Source organism: Eumetopias jubatus, unplaced genomic scaffold (assembly GCF_037043125.1).
Source record: "Eumetopias jubatus isolate StellerSeaLion01/CBP00866 unplaced genomic scaffold, mEumJub1_p1.0 scaffold_14, whole genome shotgun sequence".
Taxonomy (NCBI): Eukaryota; Metazoa; Chordata; class Mammalia; order Carnivora; family Otariidae; genus Eumetopias; species Eumetopias jubatus.
The window spans coordinates 36406874-36425266 of NW_028274820.1; the positions used below are offsets into that span (position 1 = coordinate 36406874).

Genomic DNA, 18393 nt, shown 5'->3' on the forward strand with positions numbered 1-18393 from the left:
CATAAAGCAAAAACTGACAGAATTAACGGGACAGATAGACAATTCAGCAATTATAGTTGGGGTCTCAATATCCCATTCTCAGTAAAAGATGGAAGAAGCAGAAGATCGATATGGAAATGGAAGACTTGAGCAACACTATAAATACTATAAACCAGACATCTATAGAACACTTCAGTCAACAGTAGCAGAATACACATTTTTCTCAAATTCACATGGAACAGTCTCTAGGATCAACCATATGTTAGCCATGGACAAGTCTCAGTACATTAAAGAGAACTAAGTCATACAAAATGTATTTTCTGACCACAACAAAATTGAATTAGAAAAAAAATACCAGAAAGAAATTTGGAAAATTCACAATTATGTGGAAGTTACAAAAACAAAACAAAACCAAAACCAAAAACCAAACACTTCTGGATAACTGAGGGGTCAAAGAAGAAATTACAAGGGAAAGTTGGAAAGTTAGAAAGTACTTTGAGAACATATGTATCATATCAGAAACTGTGGGATATAGCTACATGGGTGCTTAGAAGGAATTTTATAGCTCTAAAAACCTATATTTAAAAAGAAAGATCTCAAGTCAATAACCAACCTTCTACCTTAAGAAACTAGAAAAAGAAGAGTAAACTCAAAGCAAGCAGAAGGAAGGAAGGAAAAAGAGATGATTTTCCAAATGTTAAGGTACTTAGTGATTCTTCTATAAACTTAGTGAAATTTTTCATTTGAAGAGCTTACTGTAATTTTTAAGTAGAGAGACCATTTAAAATTTTATTTTATTGTTATAAAAGTCACACTGGTTCACTGTAGAAGGACTGGAAATTTCCTAAAAATATTTTTAAAAAAATCACAAAAGTATTTTAAAAAAATCACCTTTAACATTTTGGCACATTCCCTTCCAGTCTTTATTTTAAGCCCATATGCATAAAACCTATATAGTGGACAGGAAATACATACATATCTCTATTTTTTCACTCAAATTTGATTATAAGTTTCCCTGTATTAAAAACATTTCTTTGAGATATATTCATTGACTGTATGATAAGGTGCAAACTGCTTAATTTATTGAACCATTTCTCTATTTTGGACTTTTGGAATTGCTTCTATTTTTTTTTTCTTAGAACAAAGTTATAGGTGTGGGATTATTAAATCAAAGATTAAACTGCTTTAAAGTTTTCACCTGTTGTGATTGCTTTTCAGAAAGGAAGTGCTCATTTACATTACCACCAGCAGTGCATTAGAATGCCTGTGGAGATATTTTCTGAATCCTAATGGAATCATATAATTTGACAAATACTAATATAGGATCAAAAGTTTAAAATATTTAAAGTCAAGACCATTCCAGAAAATTTAGAACATTATTTAAAAAGCAATAAAGAAATTACTGTTTTCCTTTTCACAAATGACAAAATACTACTAACTTGAGTTACTATTTTTTTTTTTTGCTACATCTAATCATAAAATCTAGAGGTGGAATTTAGAAGTCTTTGCGTTCAACTACTTATATTTACAGACTTAGTTAATTCAAGGCTAGAGGGATAAAGTGAGTAGCTCAAGTCACATAGTTATGCTCATGACTTAAAGTCCAGGACACTTTGTTTTTTAAACAATTTAATAACTTAAAAATACAAGGAATATGTGAATATAATCCTAGGAAAAATCAAACATTACAGATATAGAGATGTAGATCTCTCTCTCTCTCTCTCTCTCTCTCTCTCTCTTTCTCTCTTTCTCTTTCTCTCTAAGAAAAAGTGAATACCCCCTTCCCCGCATCCTCAGTTCCATTCGACTTCTCAGAGGTTTGGTGGGGATCCTTCCAGACACTTTCCAAATTCTAAAACTTTAAGTTAAAATTTTTATTCTAGTATATCTTCAACTTGCTTTTTTCTTTTCTCATTTTCACTTAACCATATATTCTAGAGATCTTTTCATATTAGCACATATCTACCTATATTTTTAACTGCTACCTAGTGGTATAATATGGACATATCATAATTTACCTAAATCTCCTTTTTAATGTTATTTGTTGTAATCTCTTGCTTTCTCAAATGATGCTACAATGAACATCTTTGGACATACACTTTCATGCAAATGTGCATGTGTTTCTGTAGGATAGATTTTCAAATATCAAATTGCTGGGTCAGTGGGTATGCATACACTGCCCAACTGTCATCCAAATAGGCTATACTATCTCTATTAGTATAATAGGCAGAATATGCCCCCTTTCAAAAAGGTCTACTTCCTAATTCTGAGAACCTCTGACTATGTTACTTTTGCTGGTAAAAGGAACTTTGTAGATGTGATTAAGATTAAGAACCTTGAACTAGGGAGATTAATCTGATGACCAGAATCCTTAAATAAGCAGTGAATCTTTCCCAGCTGTGGTCAGAAAGGGTCATGTGACTATAGAAGAATGCTCAGATAGATACAACATTGCTGGCTTTAATGATGAGTGAAGGAAGCCAGGTATGCTGGTATCTTTTAGAAGCTGAAAAGGCAAGGAAATGGATTCCCTCCTAAAGCCTCTTTCAGAAAGTAATACAGCCCAGGTGACACCTTGATGTTAGCCCACTGAAATCTGTATTGGACTTCTGACCTACAGAACTGTAAGATAATAACTTTGTGTTGTTTTTTAAGTAACTAAGGTTGTCACAGTTTGTTACTACAGCAATGGAAAACAAATATGATTCATTTAAGAGAATACCCGTTTCTTGAAATTCTTAATGTTAGATATTTATCAATATTTTTAACTTTTGCAAGTCTGATAGTCAGAAGTGGTGAACCACTGTGCTTTTGTTTGAATTTCCCAGATTCTTGATGAGGCTCAGCTTCTTCTTTTTTTTTTTTAAGATTTTATTTATTTGACAGAGAGAGACACAGCGAGAGAGGGAACACAAACAGGGGGAGTGGGAGAGGGAGAAGCAGACTCCCCGCCAAGCAGGGAGCCTGATGGGGGGCTCGATGTGCGGCTCAATGTGGGGATTCGATGTGGGGCTCAATCCCAGGATCCCGGGATCATGACCTGAGCCGAAGGCAGACGCTTAACTGAGCCACCCAGGTGCCCCAAGGCTCAGCTTCTTTTCATATGTTCTTGACCCTTTGGATTTCTTTTGTGACTTGGCAGGACATAACCTAGGTTCATTCTTCTGTTGTACTGTTTGACATTCTGGTTGGTTTGTAAGGTCTCTTTCACATTTTTTATATTCTGCATTTAGTAACTTACAGCCTTTACTTGTTATGTGTGTGCCAAATATTTTTTTCCCAATTTGTCACTTGTTATTTTGCTTTCTTGCTACTTATTCTACTTTATTGCAGTTGCTCGATCTGCCTCGTGATTTCTTAGCTCATCCCTCAGTGTTGTCTATGGTAAACACTGCCTGCATGTGCCATACACTAGGATGTTGTTGAAATGGGAACTGTCTATGCTGGTGGACTTCTCCAGGTTTGAAGAGATTAAATATGGGTTTCCCCTGCTATCTGAAAGTAGAGCATTCCTTTGAAAACTTTTCTAAGCTGAAGAGGCATAAAGCAAAGAAGCAATTACCATTAATTTATATGGAAAAATCTTTGAGCATTCCTAAATCCAAAACATAACCTTCTATTCAGCTTTTCTAATACTTAAGGACACGTGTTGCTAACTGGCACATAAAATAAATTGAGATAAAGCACAAATGCTCACAGACACAGTTCAAAGCCGTGGTGGCTTGATGCTGAAATGCGTAGTAGAGTTCCCGGAGGAGGAGCTTGGTGGGACCCCTCACTGCTCGCTGCTCCAGGTGTGTGCTGCCTCTGTCACAGCTCCACTGCAAAACAAACACTGAATGCTAATTTTTGCTTTTCTCCTTTTTTTCATTAAGGCAAAAATCCTTTTCGGATTTCTTTTGATTGGTGAAAACAGGTATTAATGTAGGTCTTTTGTAAAAGGATACCTGTACCGCCTAATTCTATGGAGGAGGTTGCTTTCTTAAGAAAAGAATCCACAGATGCTGTAAAATCAATGAACTGAGAAATTGAAAGATTGAGTCAGATGATATGTTTTTTTCCTTCAGATGCTACATGAGCTGTTGTACTGAACAAAGAAGTGTCCAGTTGAGCATTTGGCCCATGTGTCTTTAGGGCCTGCTCTATTCTGTACTAACCCTATTCTGTTCTCACTAAACCAAAATTTTCAAAAGGAGATGTCTTGGGGACCTAGGAGAGTCAGGTACATTTAAAATAAAATATGTGGCTAGAAAGATTAAAAGCTAATATTTATTGATGAATTACTATGTGCCAAGCTTGCCACTTAGTCCTCACAGCAATTCCATAAGGTAGGTATTATTATCCCATCATACAGATGAGAAAACTGAGGTTCATTCGAAGAGGCAACTTGCCCGTGGTAGTATTAAAGGGTAGATCCCAGACTTGAGCCATAACTATTTGATTCAAAAGTCTTAACCACTGTTAACTTATGCCAGATACCACATCTGAAAACTAGTCTTAGCCATCCTACAATAAAACTCTCCAATAATTTGAATTAGTAAAACATTCTGAATTATATCTTATTTTATTACTTTTGATGACATATAGTAACTAGAAATCAGGCTACAAAGTGTCCAGTAGGAGAAGATTAAAAAAAATTTGGTTGAGTAGGCAGCAGTGATTTATAGTCGTTGATTTGTCAGTTGATTACCTATTGGTTGCTTCTGAAATAGTGAGGAGTGCTTGCAAAGTAGCTTTCCTCATTCCTCTGCAGTCTTATTCATTCTGTAATTTGCAAAATAAATCTTCTATTCAGAAGTAATAAATACAGGAACTTCATTATAGTTCCTAACTGATTTATCTCAAATGCTAGATTTGTGGAATCTAGACTAATGAGTTAGGCCTTGCATTCCTGGTTTCTCTTTATGTGCCTACGGTGGGGGCAGAAGGGGGAAAAGAAAGCATTCAACTGCTAGTGTGCAGGGAGAGTGCACTAATTGGTTTCTGGAAAGAAATCTATTTTGGGGACTTTTACAGGTGGTTTAGAAGCTGTCAGAAAACCCAGGGGCAGCAGGAGAGCCATGAAGTTGGTCTTACCGTCAGTCCTCCTGCCCCGAGGGGGGCTCCAGGACAAGCTCACACGGAGCCATCTCAGCACTCACCCCAGGCCTGTGCCTTCCCGCTGCTCATCTCACAAAATCTGAGTCTATGCTCACAGAAAAGGTTGAATCAGCCTCTTCAATAAAAATTCCTTTTCTGGTATCTTCCCAGAAGAAATTAACTACTTTGTTGCTGAGAACCAACATAGGACACATTTTGACCAAGTAATGGAAAAGTGTGTGTGTGTGTGTGTGTGTTCTTTGTTGTTTTAAATTTTAAAAGCCACACCTAATCAGGGGTGAGGATTTTTTTTTTTTATCCTATTTTCTGTAGTCCTAGCCTTTGCATTTTTCAATTTCAATAGTAACCCACTTCCTAAAGTTATTATTAAAGATGTCCATTGTGTAGTAGACACAGGTTGTGTGCCAGAATTCCTTCCTGTAAGGAACCACTGACCTCCAGTCTGTGCCCGTAGTGCTCCCAGAGATGGAATCAGGAGCCTCACCTGTCTTTGAGAATGAGCCCTGACCCTGGCCAGTCATTGCTTCAAGAAAGGGCTTGATCCCTCACTGGCTTGTAAGCAAACTGTCAGAGCCCTCCCTGGGGTTTTTGTGAGAGCCAACAGTAAATTCTGTCTCCTATTCTTGCAGATCATTCTCTCAGGAAGATCTGAAGTTCACTTGCCATTGGCCATATTTTTTAACTAGGTGAGGATGTCTGGGGTGAAAAAGAAGGAGGACAAAACGTGGAAGGAGGCAGAATCAGTGGAGAACCTGAGGACATTGCCTGAGCCCCCATATCCAGCTACCTCTTGGGTCACTTCTACTTACAGGTTCATGGTGATATGGGCCAAACCACCTTTTTTAGCTTACACTAGTTCTGTCTTTTTTTTTTTTTTTTTTTTTTTAAAGAGAGAGAGCACGCGCATGTGATCAAGCAGGAGTGAGGGGTTGGGGCAAAAGGATGGGGGAGAGAGAGACGCTTAAGCAGGCTCCATGCCCAGCATGGAGCCCAACTCAGGGCTTGAACTTAAGACTGACCTAAGCCAAAATCAAGAATCAGATGCTTAACCGAGCCACCCAGGTGCCCTCAGTTCTGTCATTTTAACTAAATATTGTGAGTAAAACTTTCTTCCATGTACCTTCAAACACCTATTGCTCTCCTCCTCACTTTTACAAAATAGGATCACTCTATGCATATTGCTTTACATCTAGCCTTTTCAGTTTATGTGTCATTAGTACTTCTCCAGGTACTATATTTAGACCAACTTCGTTCTTTTTAAAACAGCAGGGCATGCCACAGGAATGCATAGGTCTATTTATTTTTAAACTGTTCATTGATGGGTGGACATTTTGTTTATTCCCCAGTGTTTGATATCACAACCTAGCCTGCAGGGTACATCTTTGCAACAATATCTTTAGACATTTGGGTAAATATTGTTACAAGATAAATTCATGGCAGTGGCATTTTTGGGTCAAAAATTTCATAGAATTTTTCATAGAAATTTCATAGAAATTGCCAAACTGCCCTCCAGGAAAGTTGTGTCAATACTAGGCTCACAGCAACAGCATATATGAAAGAAAGGTCCCCTTTTTCCACACCCTAACCAAGGTGTGGGATATTATTACATTTAAAATCTTTGGCATTCTTTGAGATAAATATATATCTCATTGTCTTAAGATGTGTTTCTTTAAATATTAGTGGATTGAAACTTTCCTTCTACTTAATGGTTATGTGTGTTTCTTTATCTTGGACATGCTTGTACATACCCCTTCCCTATTTTCTGCTGGGGTCTTCATGCTTTTCCTGGTAATTTGTAACAATTTATTATCTATCAAGTTTATCAATTCACTGCCTGTCATATAGCCTGTCATTTTTTTCTAATTTGTCTCACTTAAAAAAATTCTTATGTGTGATGTCTTCTGCCAGATTTAAATTTTAATTTTCACATAGCCAAATATATAAATATTTTCCTCTTTTGTTTTAAAAACTCAGTAATGTTATAAATCTAACATTTATTCCCAAATATTGTAATAGTTACCTATAAGAATTTAATTTTGTTGGTGAGAATATTGTGTGCTAACATTTTTAGGCTACTAGATGTAGTTGGGAATAATTTTGTGAGGAAATTACTGTATATCTCTTTTAAAACTGTTCTGTTACAGTGCATGCAGTGATTTTGACTCTGGACAAGTTTGAGGCCCACTCTAATGATTGGCAAGAGTTGAGATGAGGGTTAAGGGATTGGGTTCTATTCTATCTCTGCGTTCATCTTGGTGAATGATCTTGAGTGAATCATGTAATCCCTCTGGGTTTCATTTTCTCCATCTTGAAAGGAGTGGATTGAATGAGATAAGCTCTTCAAACCTTTCTAGCACTAAACTGTCAAAAGTCTATGAATTCTTTGCACATGTTTTATTTAATAGAGCCAAGATTTGAATCCAGAGTTTGAAGTCTGTGTGTTAAAACTATTACATTTTCTCTTGTGCAGCGCTCTGTGTCTCTCACTGAAGGGAAAGAAAGTGGTGTCAAAATCTGTGTCTGAGAGGGCAAGTGAGGGGAGAATAGATCTGGTGAGAAATGAGAGTACAGAAAAGGATGAAGGGAGAAGAATTTTCCTTGGGGTAATATGTGGTGATTCTAGAGGTGGAGATCAAGGAAGACCAGAGGTAGGAGGAAGGTTGGAGGAAAATAAGACTATCAGGGAAGAAAGGGAGTGGAAATAGACCGCTTGTTTCTAAGAAAATTTACTTTTTGTTGGCCATGTGTCTGTCAGGGTTATCTACATCAAATGCTAAGCCAGAATGCAGGCCATCTCCGTTTATTTCTCAAAGAACCGACATACTCAAGCTGCTTAATACATCTGCCCATGATGAAATATAAAACTTTATAATAGAGAGTGGGGAAATGAAACATATGAAAGAAATGTATTGTTTGTTTGCTTGCTTTGCCTTTTAGAGAAATCCATGGAAAAATTCACAAGAACTGAGGAGAATGAAGAACCAGACAGAATGAAGGGAGGAAAATTGGGGGGAAAATATCTATGTGTTCTTTAGAAAGCAGTGAGTAAACTTATCGATCAAAAAATACTGTTAACTGACTAGAATTTAAATAAAAAATTGAAAAAATAAAATAGTTTCCAATTAAAAAAAAAAACAAAACAAAGAGACCAAAAGGATCAAAAGCCTATGCTCAACGAACATTGAGAGTGTTCCTCGTATTTACTATAGATCTTCCAAATTTGTCCAGCTGGGAAAATTTTTATAATATTGTTTTTGGACTATGCTGATGAAGATGGTGAGATTTTCTCTTTGTAACATATGGACCCAAATTCCTGGAGGTGATAGAACCAGCGTACTAGGCTGATTTAAGTTTTTGAATTTTTGCTGATCTGATGGGTGAAATTTATAAGGCTATTGTTTTAATCTGAGCCTTTTTCTCTGATTAAAATTGAGGTTGACATCTTTTAATATGTTACTTGAACATTCTATTCTTCTGTGAATGCATCTTTATATCCCTTGCTTATTTTTCTGTTAGGTTGTTTGCCTTTTTCTTATTGATTTATAGGCATTCTTTATATATTCTGGGTATAAATACTTGGTCAGTCCTATGTGTTGCATGTAACTCTGTGTAAGTCTGTAGTTTATATTTTATCTTTATAGTAAATTTCATCATACAAAAAGCTTTCATTTTAATGTAGTCACATTCGTCAGGTTTTTTTTTTTTTAATTACTATGGTTTGTACTTTTTGTGTCTTACTTACAAAGTTATTCACTACCTTCATGGTCATAAAAACATTCCTTGTTTTTCCTAAAAGTTTAGAAATTTTGCTTTTCTTTAGGCATTATTCCATTTGGAATTGCTTTTTACATACAGTTTGAGATGAGGAGTTTACTATATTTCTTCATATTAACCAGTTATACCAATATAATTTATTAAATCACCTGTCTTTCCTACACTAAATTGGAGATTTTGTAGGATTTTTACACAGACAGTATAGGATTGGAGTAAAGATAGATACATGGATCAGTGCTGGAGATTACTTAATAGAGACTTTCTATTCAATAGAGAGTCTCTATATAGTCAGTTGATTTGGGATAAAGTAGTTAAGGCAATTTAATGGAGAAATGATCATCTCTTCAATAAATGGTGCTGGAACAATTGGGTAGCTTTATGCAAAAATAAAATAAAATACACCTTAACCCTTAACTCATGTCATATACAAAATTTAACTCAAAGTGGATCATAGTCCAAAATGTAAGAGTTAAAACTATAAAACTTCTAAAAGAAAATATAGGAAAAAATCTTAGTGACCTTGGATTTGGTAAAAGACTTCTTAAATATGACACTGAAAGTCCAAACCCCAAAATAAGAAGTCAATAAATTAAAAACTTTTGTTTTTCTTTTCTTTTTAAAAATTTATTTATTTGAAAGGCGGGAGGGCCAGAGGGTGAGGAAGAGAGAGAATCTCAGGCAGACTCCCCACTGAGCTTGGAGCCCAACATGGGGCTTGATCTCATGGCCCTGGGATTGTGACCCAAGCCAAAATCAAGAGTCAGACACTTAACTGACTGAGCCACCAGGTGCCCCAAAAACTTTTGCTTTTCAAACCAATACCATTATGAAAATGAAAGTCAAGCCACAGCCTAGAACAAGTACTTGCAAAATATATGTCTTATAACTAATTAGCAAGATAAACAACCCAATAAAAATTGGTAGGATTTAAACAGACACTTCACTAAAGAAGAAATATGGATGCAAAAAAACATGAAAAGATGCTCAACATCATTAGCCATTAGGAAATGCAAATCACTTTGCACCCATTAGAGTGGCCGGAATTCCAAAATTGATAAAACCTGACTGTACCAAGTGTTGTGGAGGATGTGCAGTAACCAGCAATCTTCTACAGTGCTGGTGGGAATGTAAAATGGTACAACTGTTTTGGAAAACACCTTGGCAGTTTCTTAAGTTAAACATGCACTTTTCTGTGACCTAAGAGAAAAGAAAGCACGTGTTTATACAAAGATTTATACATAAGTGTTTGAGCAACTTTATTAATAAAAATTAAATATTAGAAACATCTCAAGTGACCATCAACAGGTGAATGGATTTAAAAAAAACCTCTGGTATAGCCACATGATGAATTTAAATGAATTTTAATGAATATATGGGAATTCCGGGGAAGATGGTGGAGTAGGAGGATTCTAGGCTCACCTTGTCCCATGGATACACCTAGATAACATCCACATCAGTGTAAATAACCCAGAAAAGGACCTGAAGACTGGCAGAACAGGTTCTCTGCAGCTAAATTTAGAGAAGAGGCTACATTGAAGAAGGTGGGAAGGGTAGAGACGCAATTGGGAGCCAAAGTGACCTGTGAGACTGTCTGCAGGGAGGGAGGATACAGTAGAGTACACAGAGAGGAGAGGAGCAGACTCCACATTAAAGCACTCCAGGCACGGGGACCCATGCTGGGAAGACGAATCTCCATAATATCTGGCTTTGAAAACCAGAGGAACCTAACTTCATGAGTTCTTATAGTCAGTGGTGTTTAACACCTGGAACTTTAAAAAATAGCAACTTCAGCTCTGGCAGAGCTGGAGAGCGAGAGGAAACTGGGTCCCTGCCCTTAAAGACACAGCACAACAAGCAGCCCTGCTGAGACACAGCCTAGAAGCAGCAGTTTGAAAAATGCCTGGGGTGTGTGGGAGGGAGATTTGTTTACTAATCTCAGAGTTGTGCTGGAAGGGCAGGGATCTTTGGAGAATTCCCTAGGAATAGAGGAGCTGGTGGGTGCCATTTCCCTCTCTTGGCCCCTCCAGCCTAGATACATGGACAGCTGTTGAAACCAGCGGACTGCAAACACTCTTTACCTAGCTTGCTAACAGGGTACCTTACCCCCATGCTCTTTTGTGGACCTGCTCCCTCCATCCTGGCCTGGGCAGCAGTTTTCCAGTGGCTGCAGGTCCCCTCCTGCAGCAGATTAGTGCGAACTTCACTAACAGTGCACACCCCACACCCAAGTTCTCTTGCAGACCCATCCCCCTCCAACATGCCTTTGGTAGGAGTCCATCCAGAGCAGTGCCACAAGCCTGGCAGTATGTAAGCAGCCCCAACAAGGGCCAGAACTGCAGGTCCTGACTGTCAGTGAAAGCTTCTCAGGGGACAACAGAGGGAGAGCATCCTGCAATTTGGTGCTATTGCACTTCTGGCAAATGCCTGATCTGACTCAACTCAAGCCCGAGGCAGCCCCAGACTGGTCCATAATGACATAGGGAGCAAAACTGCCTACAGCAGGCAAAGAGACATTGCAGATGACTGGACTGAAGACAAATACAGTTCAGCCACAATAGTAGGGTGCATATAGTAGGGTGCAACATACATAGGAGATACCCCTGAAGTGCCAGGTTCTAGTGAACAGGGAACATTGTGCTGCAGGACATTACAGGGCCTCTTCTTCATAAGGCCATTACTTTTAAGAGTAGGAGATCAAGTTGACTTTCCTACACATAGAAATAGAGAATTAGACAAAATGAGGAGATACAAGAATATGTCGTAAATGAAAGGACAAAACTACAGCAAGAGAGCTAACTAAAATATAAGTAATATGCCTGATAAAAAATTTAAAGTAATGGTCATAAAGATATTCACTGGACTTGAGAAGAGTGGAGGACCTCAGTGAGACCCTCAACAAAGAGATAGAAACACCAGAAGGAACCAGAGTTAAATAACTCTATAACTGAAATTAAAATTACACTGGAGGGAATAAATAGTAGACTAGAGGAAGCAGGAGAATGGATCAGTGACCTGGAGGACAGAGTAATGAAAAGCAACCAAGCTGAACAGGAGAGAGAAAAAATAATGAGAATAGATTAAGAGAACTCAGTGGCACCACCAAGCATAATAACATTTGCATGATAGGGATCTCGAAGGAGAAGAGAGAGAAAAGGGAGCAGAAAATGTTTTTGAAGAAATAATAGCTGAAAACTTCCTGAATCTGGGAAACGAAGCAGATATCCAGCTCCAGGAGGCATAGGGATCCAACAAAATCAAACCAAGGAGGTCCACACCAAGACACATAATAGTTTAAATGGCAAAAAGTAGTGATAAAGAGATAATTTTAAAAGCAGCAAGAGAAAACAGTTACATACAAAGGAAACCCCATAAGACTATCGGCTGATTTTTCAGCAGAAACTCTGGAGGCCAGAAGAGTATGGCATGATCTATTCAAATGCTGAAAGAAAAAAAAACGTGCTGACAAGAATACTCTATCCAGCAAGGCTTGCATTCAGAATAGAAAGAGAGATAAAGAGTTTCTATAAATGAAAGTTAAAGGAATTCATGACCACTAAACCACCCCTGCAAGAAATGTTAAAAGGGATTCTTTCAATGGAAAGGAAAGACCATAAGCAGCAGTAAGAAAAGTAGGAAACACAAAAGCAGTAAAATGAAATATATCTATAAAAATCAGTCCAGGGATTCACAAAATGAAAGGATATAAATTATGACACCATATACCTAAAATGTGGAGGGAGAAAACTAAAGAATGGGTTCAAACTTAAGTGACCATCAACTTAATATAGATTGCTATATGTGTAAGATGTGATGTTGTATACAAACCTAATGGTAAGCACAAATCAAAAAACAGTGATAGAAATGCAAAAAATAAAGAGAAAGGAATTCAAGTATATTGCTAAAGAAAGCCAGCAAACTATGAGAGAAGGGAGCAAAAGAATAAAGGAACAGAGAACTATAAATGTAGCCGTAAAACAAGTAACAAAATGGCAATAAATACATACCTATCAACAATTACTTTGCATATAAATGGACTAAACATTCCAATCAAAAGACATAGGGTGAAGGAATTAATACAAAAGCAAGACCTGTCTATATGCTGCCTACAGGAGACTCATTTCACACCTAAAGACACATGCAGATTGAAAGTGACGCAATGAAAAAGCATCCATCAGACAAATGGAAGTGAAAAGCCTGGGTAGCAATATTTATTTATTTACATAGGAAGCAATATTTATTTATTTAAAGTTCTTAAATTACTTATTTAGAGACTTTAAAACAAAGACTGTAGCAAGAGACAAAGAAGGACGCCATATAATCATAAATGGAACAATCCAACAAGGAGATACAACATTTGTAAATATTTGTGCACCCAACGTGGAAGCACTCAAATACACAAAGCAGCTAATAAGAAAAATAAAGGAAGTAATCAATAGTAATACAATAATAGTAGGGGACATTAAAACTCCCTTTACATCAATGGATGGATCATCCAGGCAGAAAATTAACAAGGAAATAGTGGCTTTGAATGACACATTGGACCAGATGGATCTAATAGATATATTTGCAACATTCCATCCTAAAACAGCAGAATGCACATTCTTTTTAAGTGCACATGGAACATTCTCCAGAATACATCACATATTAGGCCACAGAACAAATCTCAACAAATTCAAAAGGAATGAATTCATACCATGTATCTTTAACAACTACAATGCTATGAAACTGGAAATCAACCACAAGAAAAAATCGGGAAAGATGACAAATACAATAGAACAGATCAATGAAACCAGGGGCTGGTTCTTTGAAAAAAAAAATCAAGAAAATTGATAAACCTCTAGCTAGACTCATCAAGGAAAAAAGAGAAAGGACTCAAACAAAATCACAAATGAGAGAGGGGAAATAACAAGCAACACTACAGAAATACAAACAATTATGAGAATATTATGAAAAATTATATGCCAACAAATTGGACAACCTAGAAGAAATGGATAATTTCTAGAAACATATAACCTCCCAAAACTGAGTAAGGAAGATATAGAACATTTGAACAGACTAATTACCAACAATGAAATTGATTCAGTAATCAAAAAACTCCCAACAAACAAATGTCTAGGACCAGATGGCTTCTTAGGTGAATTCTACAAAACACTTAAATAAGAGTTAATACCTGTTCTTTTCAAACTAGTCCAAAATATAGAAGAGGAAGGAAAGCTTCCAAACTCATTCTATGAGGCCAGCATTACCCTGATACCAAAACCAGATAAAGATACTACAAGAAAAGAGAACTACAAGTCAATATTTCTGATGAACAATCTTCAACAAAATATTAGGAAACTGAATCCAACAATACCTTAAAGAAGTCATTCACCATGATCAAGTAGGATTTATTCCCAGTATGCAAGGGTGGTTCGATAGTCACAAATCAATCAGTATGATGTATCACATCAATAAGAGAAAGGATAAAAACTATATGATCAATCCGGACTACATGCGCCAGGAAAACAGAGCTGGAGGGTGAGCATGGGTCGAGCCCTGCAGTTGCAGTGGGTGAATTTGGAGGAGCAAGACGCCACCCCCGTGAGAACCTGGAGGCGAGGTGACCAAAGCCACATAATGTCAGTAGTTCATTCATCCGTCCCTGCCAAATGGATTGTGGGGAAGGTGATTGGAACAGCAATGCAAAAAAACAGCTAAAGTGAGAGTGACCAGGCTTGTTTTGGATCCTTATTTATTAAAGTATTTTAATAAGCATGAAACCTACTCTGCTCACAATGCTCTTCAGCAGTGCACAGTTGGGGATATTGTGCTTCTCAAAGCTCTACCTGTTCCACGAACAAAGCACGTGAAAAATGAACTGGCCGAGATCATTTTCAAAGTTGGACAGGTTATAGACCCAGTGACTGGAAAACCCTGTGCAGGAACTACCTACCTGGAAAGCCCAGTCAGCTTGGAAACCACCTGCCTAACCAAAAATCTGGAAGAACTCAATAGCTCTTCAGCACAGTGAAGGAGGATTGGAAGAAGGAGCCAAAGGGAAAGATTTATAAGTTTGCTTTATGGAAAAATGAAATTTTTCTAAGTTTCATTACAAAGTGTAATTTCTCTTCCAGTATTTATGGAATAGCTAAAAGTAAATGAAGTAAAGGCCTTGTTAAATTCTCATAAAAGTTTAAGGTAAAAAAAAACTATATGATCATTTCAATAGATGCAGAAAAAAATCTGACAAAGTACATTTCATGATAAAAACCCACAACAAAGTAGGTTTAGAGGGAACATACATCAACATAATAAATATCTGAAATAAATTGGAAAAAATAGAATTATCTGTAATAAAAAGGGATAAAATATTGATACATGCAATAACATGGATGAATCTCAAAATAATTATACTAACTGAAAGAAGCCAGATGAAAGAGTAGAGATCCCTTTCTATAAAATCCTTTATAAACAGAACTGTCATGACTGAAAGCAAGTTAGTGGGTTGTCTGAGGAGGGAGGAATTATAAATGGACCTGAGGAAACTTGGGAGTGATGATTGTGTTCATTATACTGATTGTGATGATGATTTCGTGGATGTTTACTTTTGACAACATTTATTAAATTATATACTTAAGTATATGCAGCTTACACAATAAAGTTGTAAAAATGGATATATTCAGAGTTTCTTTTGATGTCAAATAATGTACTAATAATGAGGACATCAACTTCTTTTAAATCAAAGACTTTTTCAAATTTCCATGCTTTTTTAAAGTTTTTAATGGACAGCTCAGTTACTTGTGTATAAAGAAAATAGTTCTTAATTGTAGCCTGTATATACCAGTGTTCCCATATCATATATTGCTGCCATTAAAATTTTAGATTAACCCTGGAATAACTTTGCTGAGATCACCCAGAGTGGTGAGAAATTAATCTCTTAGGCATAGAAAGGAATGTTGGGTGTGTGGGATATAAATTTTTTTAAACCTGGAAAATAAAAAGCACTTAAGATTATTTGCCTAAGATATGAACTTAGAATAATTTAACTCTGGTATTGTCTGCAAAAAAGAAAAAAGGTGTTTTTATTTTCTTAAAAAATAAAACTTCTCAACTTTGATAATCAGATATAGTAAACATCAGAGATTTTAAACATGACCTTTCCCATTCTGTTCTTGAATTGATTATTTGTAAACATCTGGGCAGTCATGCATAAGGACACACATTTTGTGTCTTCTGCTGGTACGGCCCTTTCTCCAAACATTTTCAGAATTTCTCTTTAGTAGAGTCATGTCTGAGCCAGAAGGAAAATTGATCTCTTCACTATAGTTATAAATCACCCAAAATGTTATTACAAACTTTATAATCTACTCTGTCTACCAGATCTGGTTCCACATCATATCAGCCTGTTTTCAAAATCCCCACAAATTAATTTCCCCAAACAAATATTTATAACTATTTTGAAAAAAATTCTACTCTTATTTGACTAGTAGGTTGCTTTACCAGTATCCTGGTACAAGGACATGTCTTTTTAACTTTGACAATAAAGAAATAAGATTTTATTTTTTTTTACGTTTGAAATTAATACATTAGTTCTTCATGGAGAAATCAAGGCCTAAGATACATATACAATAATACCATGTTAATAAAAATAGAAGCCAGCCACATTCTAAGGTCATTTCCGTTAACGGCCATAATTTAAAAATAAGAAAATTAATTTTTCTTGATCCAAATTACGGAAATCTTAAAAATGGTTTTTCTCTAGGGCACCTGGGTGGCTCAGATGGTTAAGCATCTGCCTTCAGCTCAGGTCATGATCCCAGGGTCCTGGGATCGAGTCCCGCATCGGGCTCCCTGCTCCTTGGGAGCCTGCTTCTCCCTCTGCCTCTCTCTCTCATGAATAAATAAATAAAATCTTTAAAAAAAAAAAGTTTAAAAAATGGTTTTTCTCTAGAGAATATTATTTAAGAGAACAATGTTACTTTCAGATCTGTTCCGAAATTCAAACTCATTTTGTAGCAGAATTACAGAATAATGTTTTAATTAAATTTGTTTCTCAAAAAACTGTTAGATTTCCATTTCTTTGGGACATACTGCCACCAGTTAGTTAGCTGTTCAGTTTTCCAAGTTAAACTTTATTCATTGCTGTTGAAAATATTAGGGATATTAGAAATATTATATTCATTATTTTTTCATCTTATCAGAAAGACATGGCATCTTGCTAGACTAAATGGATATGTTTAAAGGCATGCAATCTTGGCATCCCCACAATGATTTTAAGGAAGGCACTCAAGGTACCAGTGATCTCATTAACAGGCATATCTTGCCCCTCTTTAAAAAGAAGAGCTGAGCAAGTTAAAACTGACACTAAAAAGAATACTTAAACCATTTGGGGTCACTATGTAGAAGGGTTCAGTATGTTCAGGGCCCTGTTTAGATAATCTGTGTGCCTTCATAGATTATAAGGTTTAGCAGCAGAATCCAGGCCAAGGTATGTCTCAGCTGAGGCTTTCCAGAAGAGTATTCTTTAAAGCAATGACTAGGCCTTTAACATAGCTGACTGAAGGCACTCCATTTACAGAGTAGATGGTTATGTAACAAGAATATTAGTTTCCATGGTGAGGTTCTAACACAAAGATTAATAAGAATACTACAATGACAAGTATTGCAGAAACCCCAAAATATGGATCACCTTGTTTGCGAGACATTATTTAATATCTCTGTGCCCTCTTCGTTTGGAGCATGAGTGACCGTAACTGTAGATCTTAACAAGGACAACAAGAGTTCCTAATGGAGGCCCTAAGGTGACTGGCTCAAATGCATAAGCAGCCCAGTTGGCAATCTCACTAGCTCCCATTGAGAGCAGTCCAGCCCACAACCTTTCTTTATAGTCAGTGATACTGTAATAGCATTGTACCCCGATGGATGGTGGCCCGAATGTGGTGAGCATACATAATGTATAAACTTGTTGAATCACTGTGTTGTACACCTGAAACTAATGTAACATTGTGTTACATTATATATGTACTCAAAAATATTTTCAAAATAAAAACAAAACAAAACAAAAAGATTTGCATGGCCATGTTGATCTGCTTTCATAGATCCTCTTCTAGTAAGTTGCAGGAGAACTTGTTTTTGTTAGTTTTATTTCAAAATGAAGTTTTCTCTAATAAAAATATTGATGCTCATAGACAATCCCAGACTCATATAAAAATCATATAATACATGCTTCTGGATATAGCATTTGCTCCTAAAGCAGCTCCTGTGCATCACATTGATCATAAAGGAAGAAAAACTGTTGATACTGGAAAGAATGTGGTTCAGTCTTCAAATCAGACTTTCACATTCCCATACAGGCTTTAGGCACCACCACAGCCTCTTCATGCCCCTGTTTTCATCTATGTCCTGTGGGAAGTAGGCATGGCCAAGGCTGCTGCTGGGCTCCTCTCCATGGAGAAGTGCCAAGCTGTCCCTTCTAGGATGATCCTTGACCACTTTTGCTGCCACTGCTATGATGAGATCCTGTCTTAGTGGCACCTAATTCTGGACCTGTAATAATAGATA

The 18393-nt window shown here is 36.7% G+C and overlaps 2 pseudogenes; one reads left to right on the forward strand and one right to left on the reverse strand.

The window, feature by feature from the left end:
- Positions 1-14426: 14426 nt before the first annotated feature.
- LOC114219743 (small ribosomal subunit protein uS17m pseudogene) lies at positions 14427-14886 on the forward strand (annotated as a pseudogene).
- Positions 14887-16885: 1999 nt separating this feature from the next.
- LOC114220041 (magnesium transporter NIPA2-like) lies at positions 16886-18099 on the reverse strand (annotated as a pseudogene).
- Between the last annotated feature and the right edge of the window lie 294 nt (positions 18100-18393).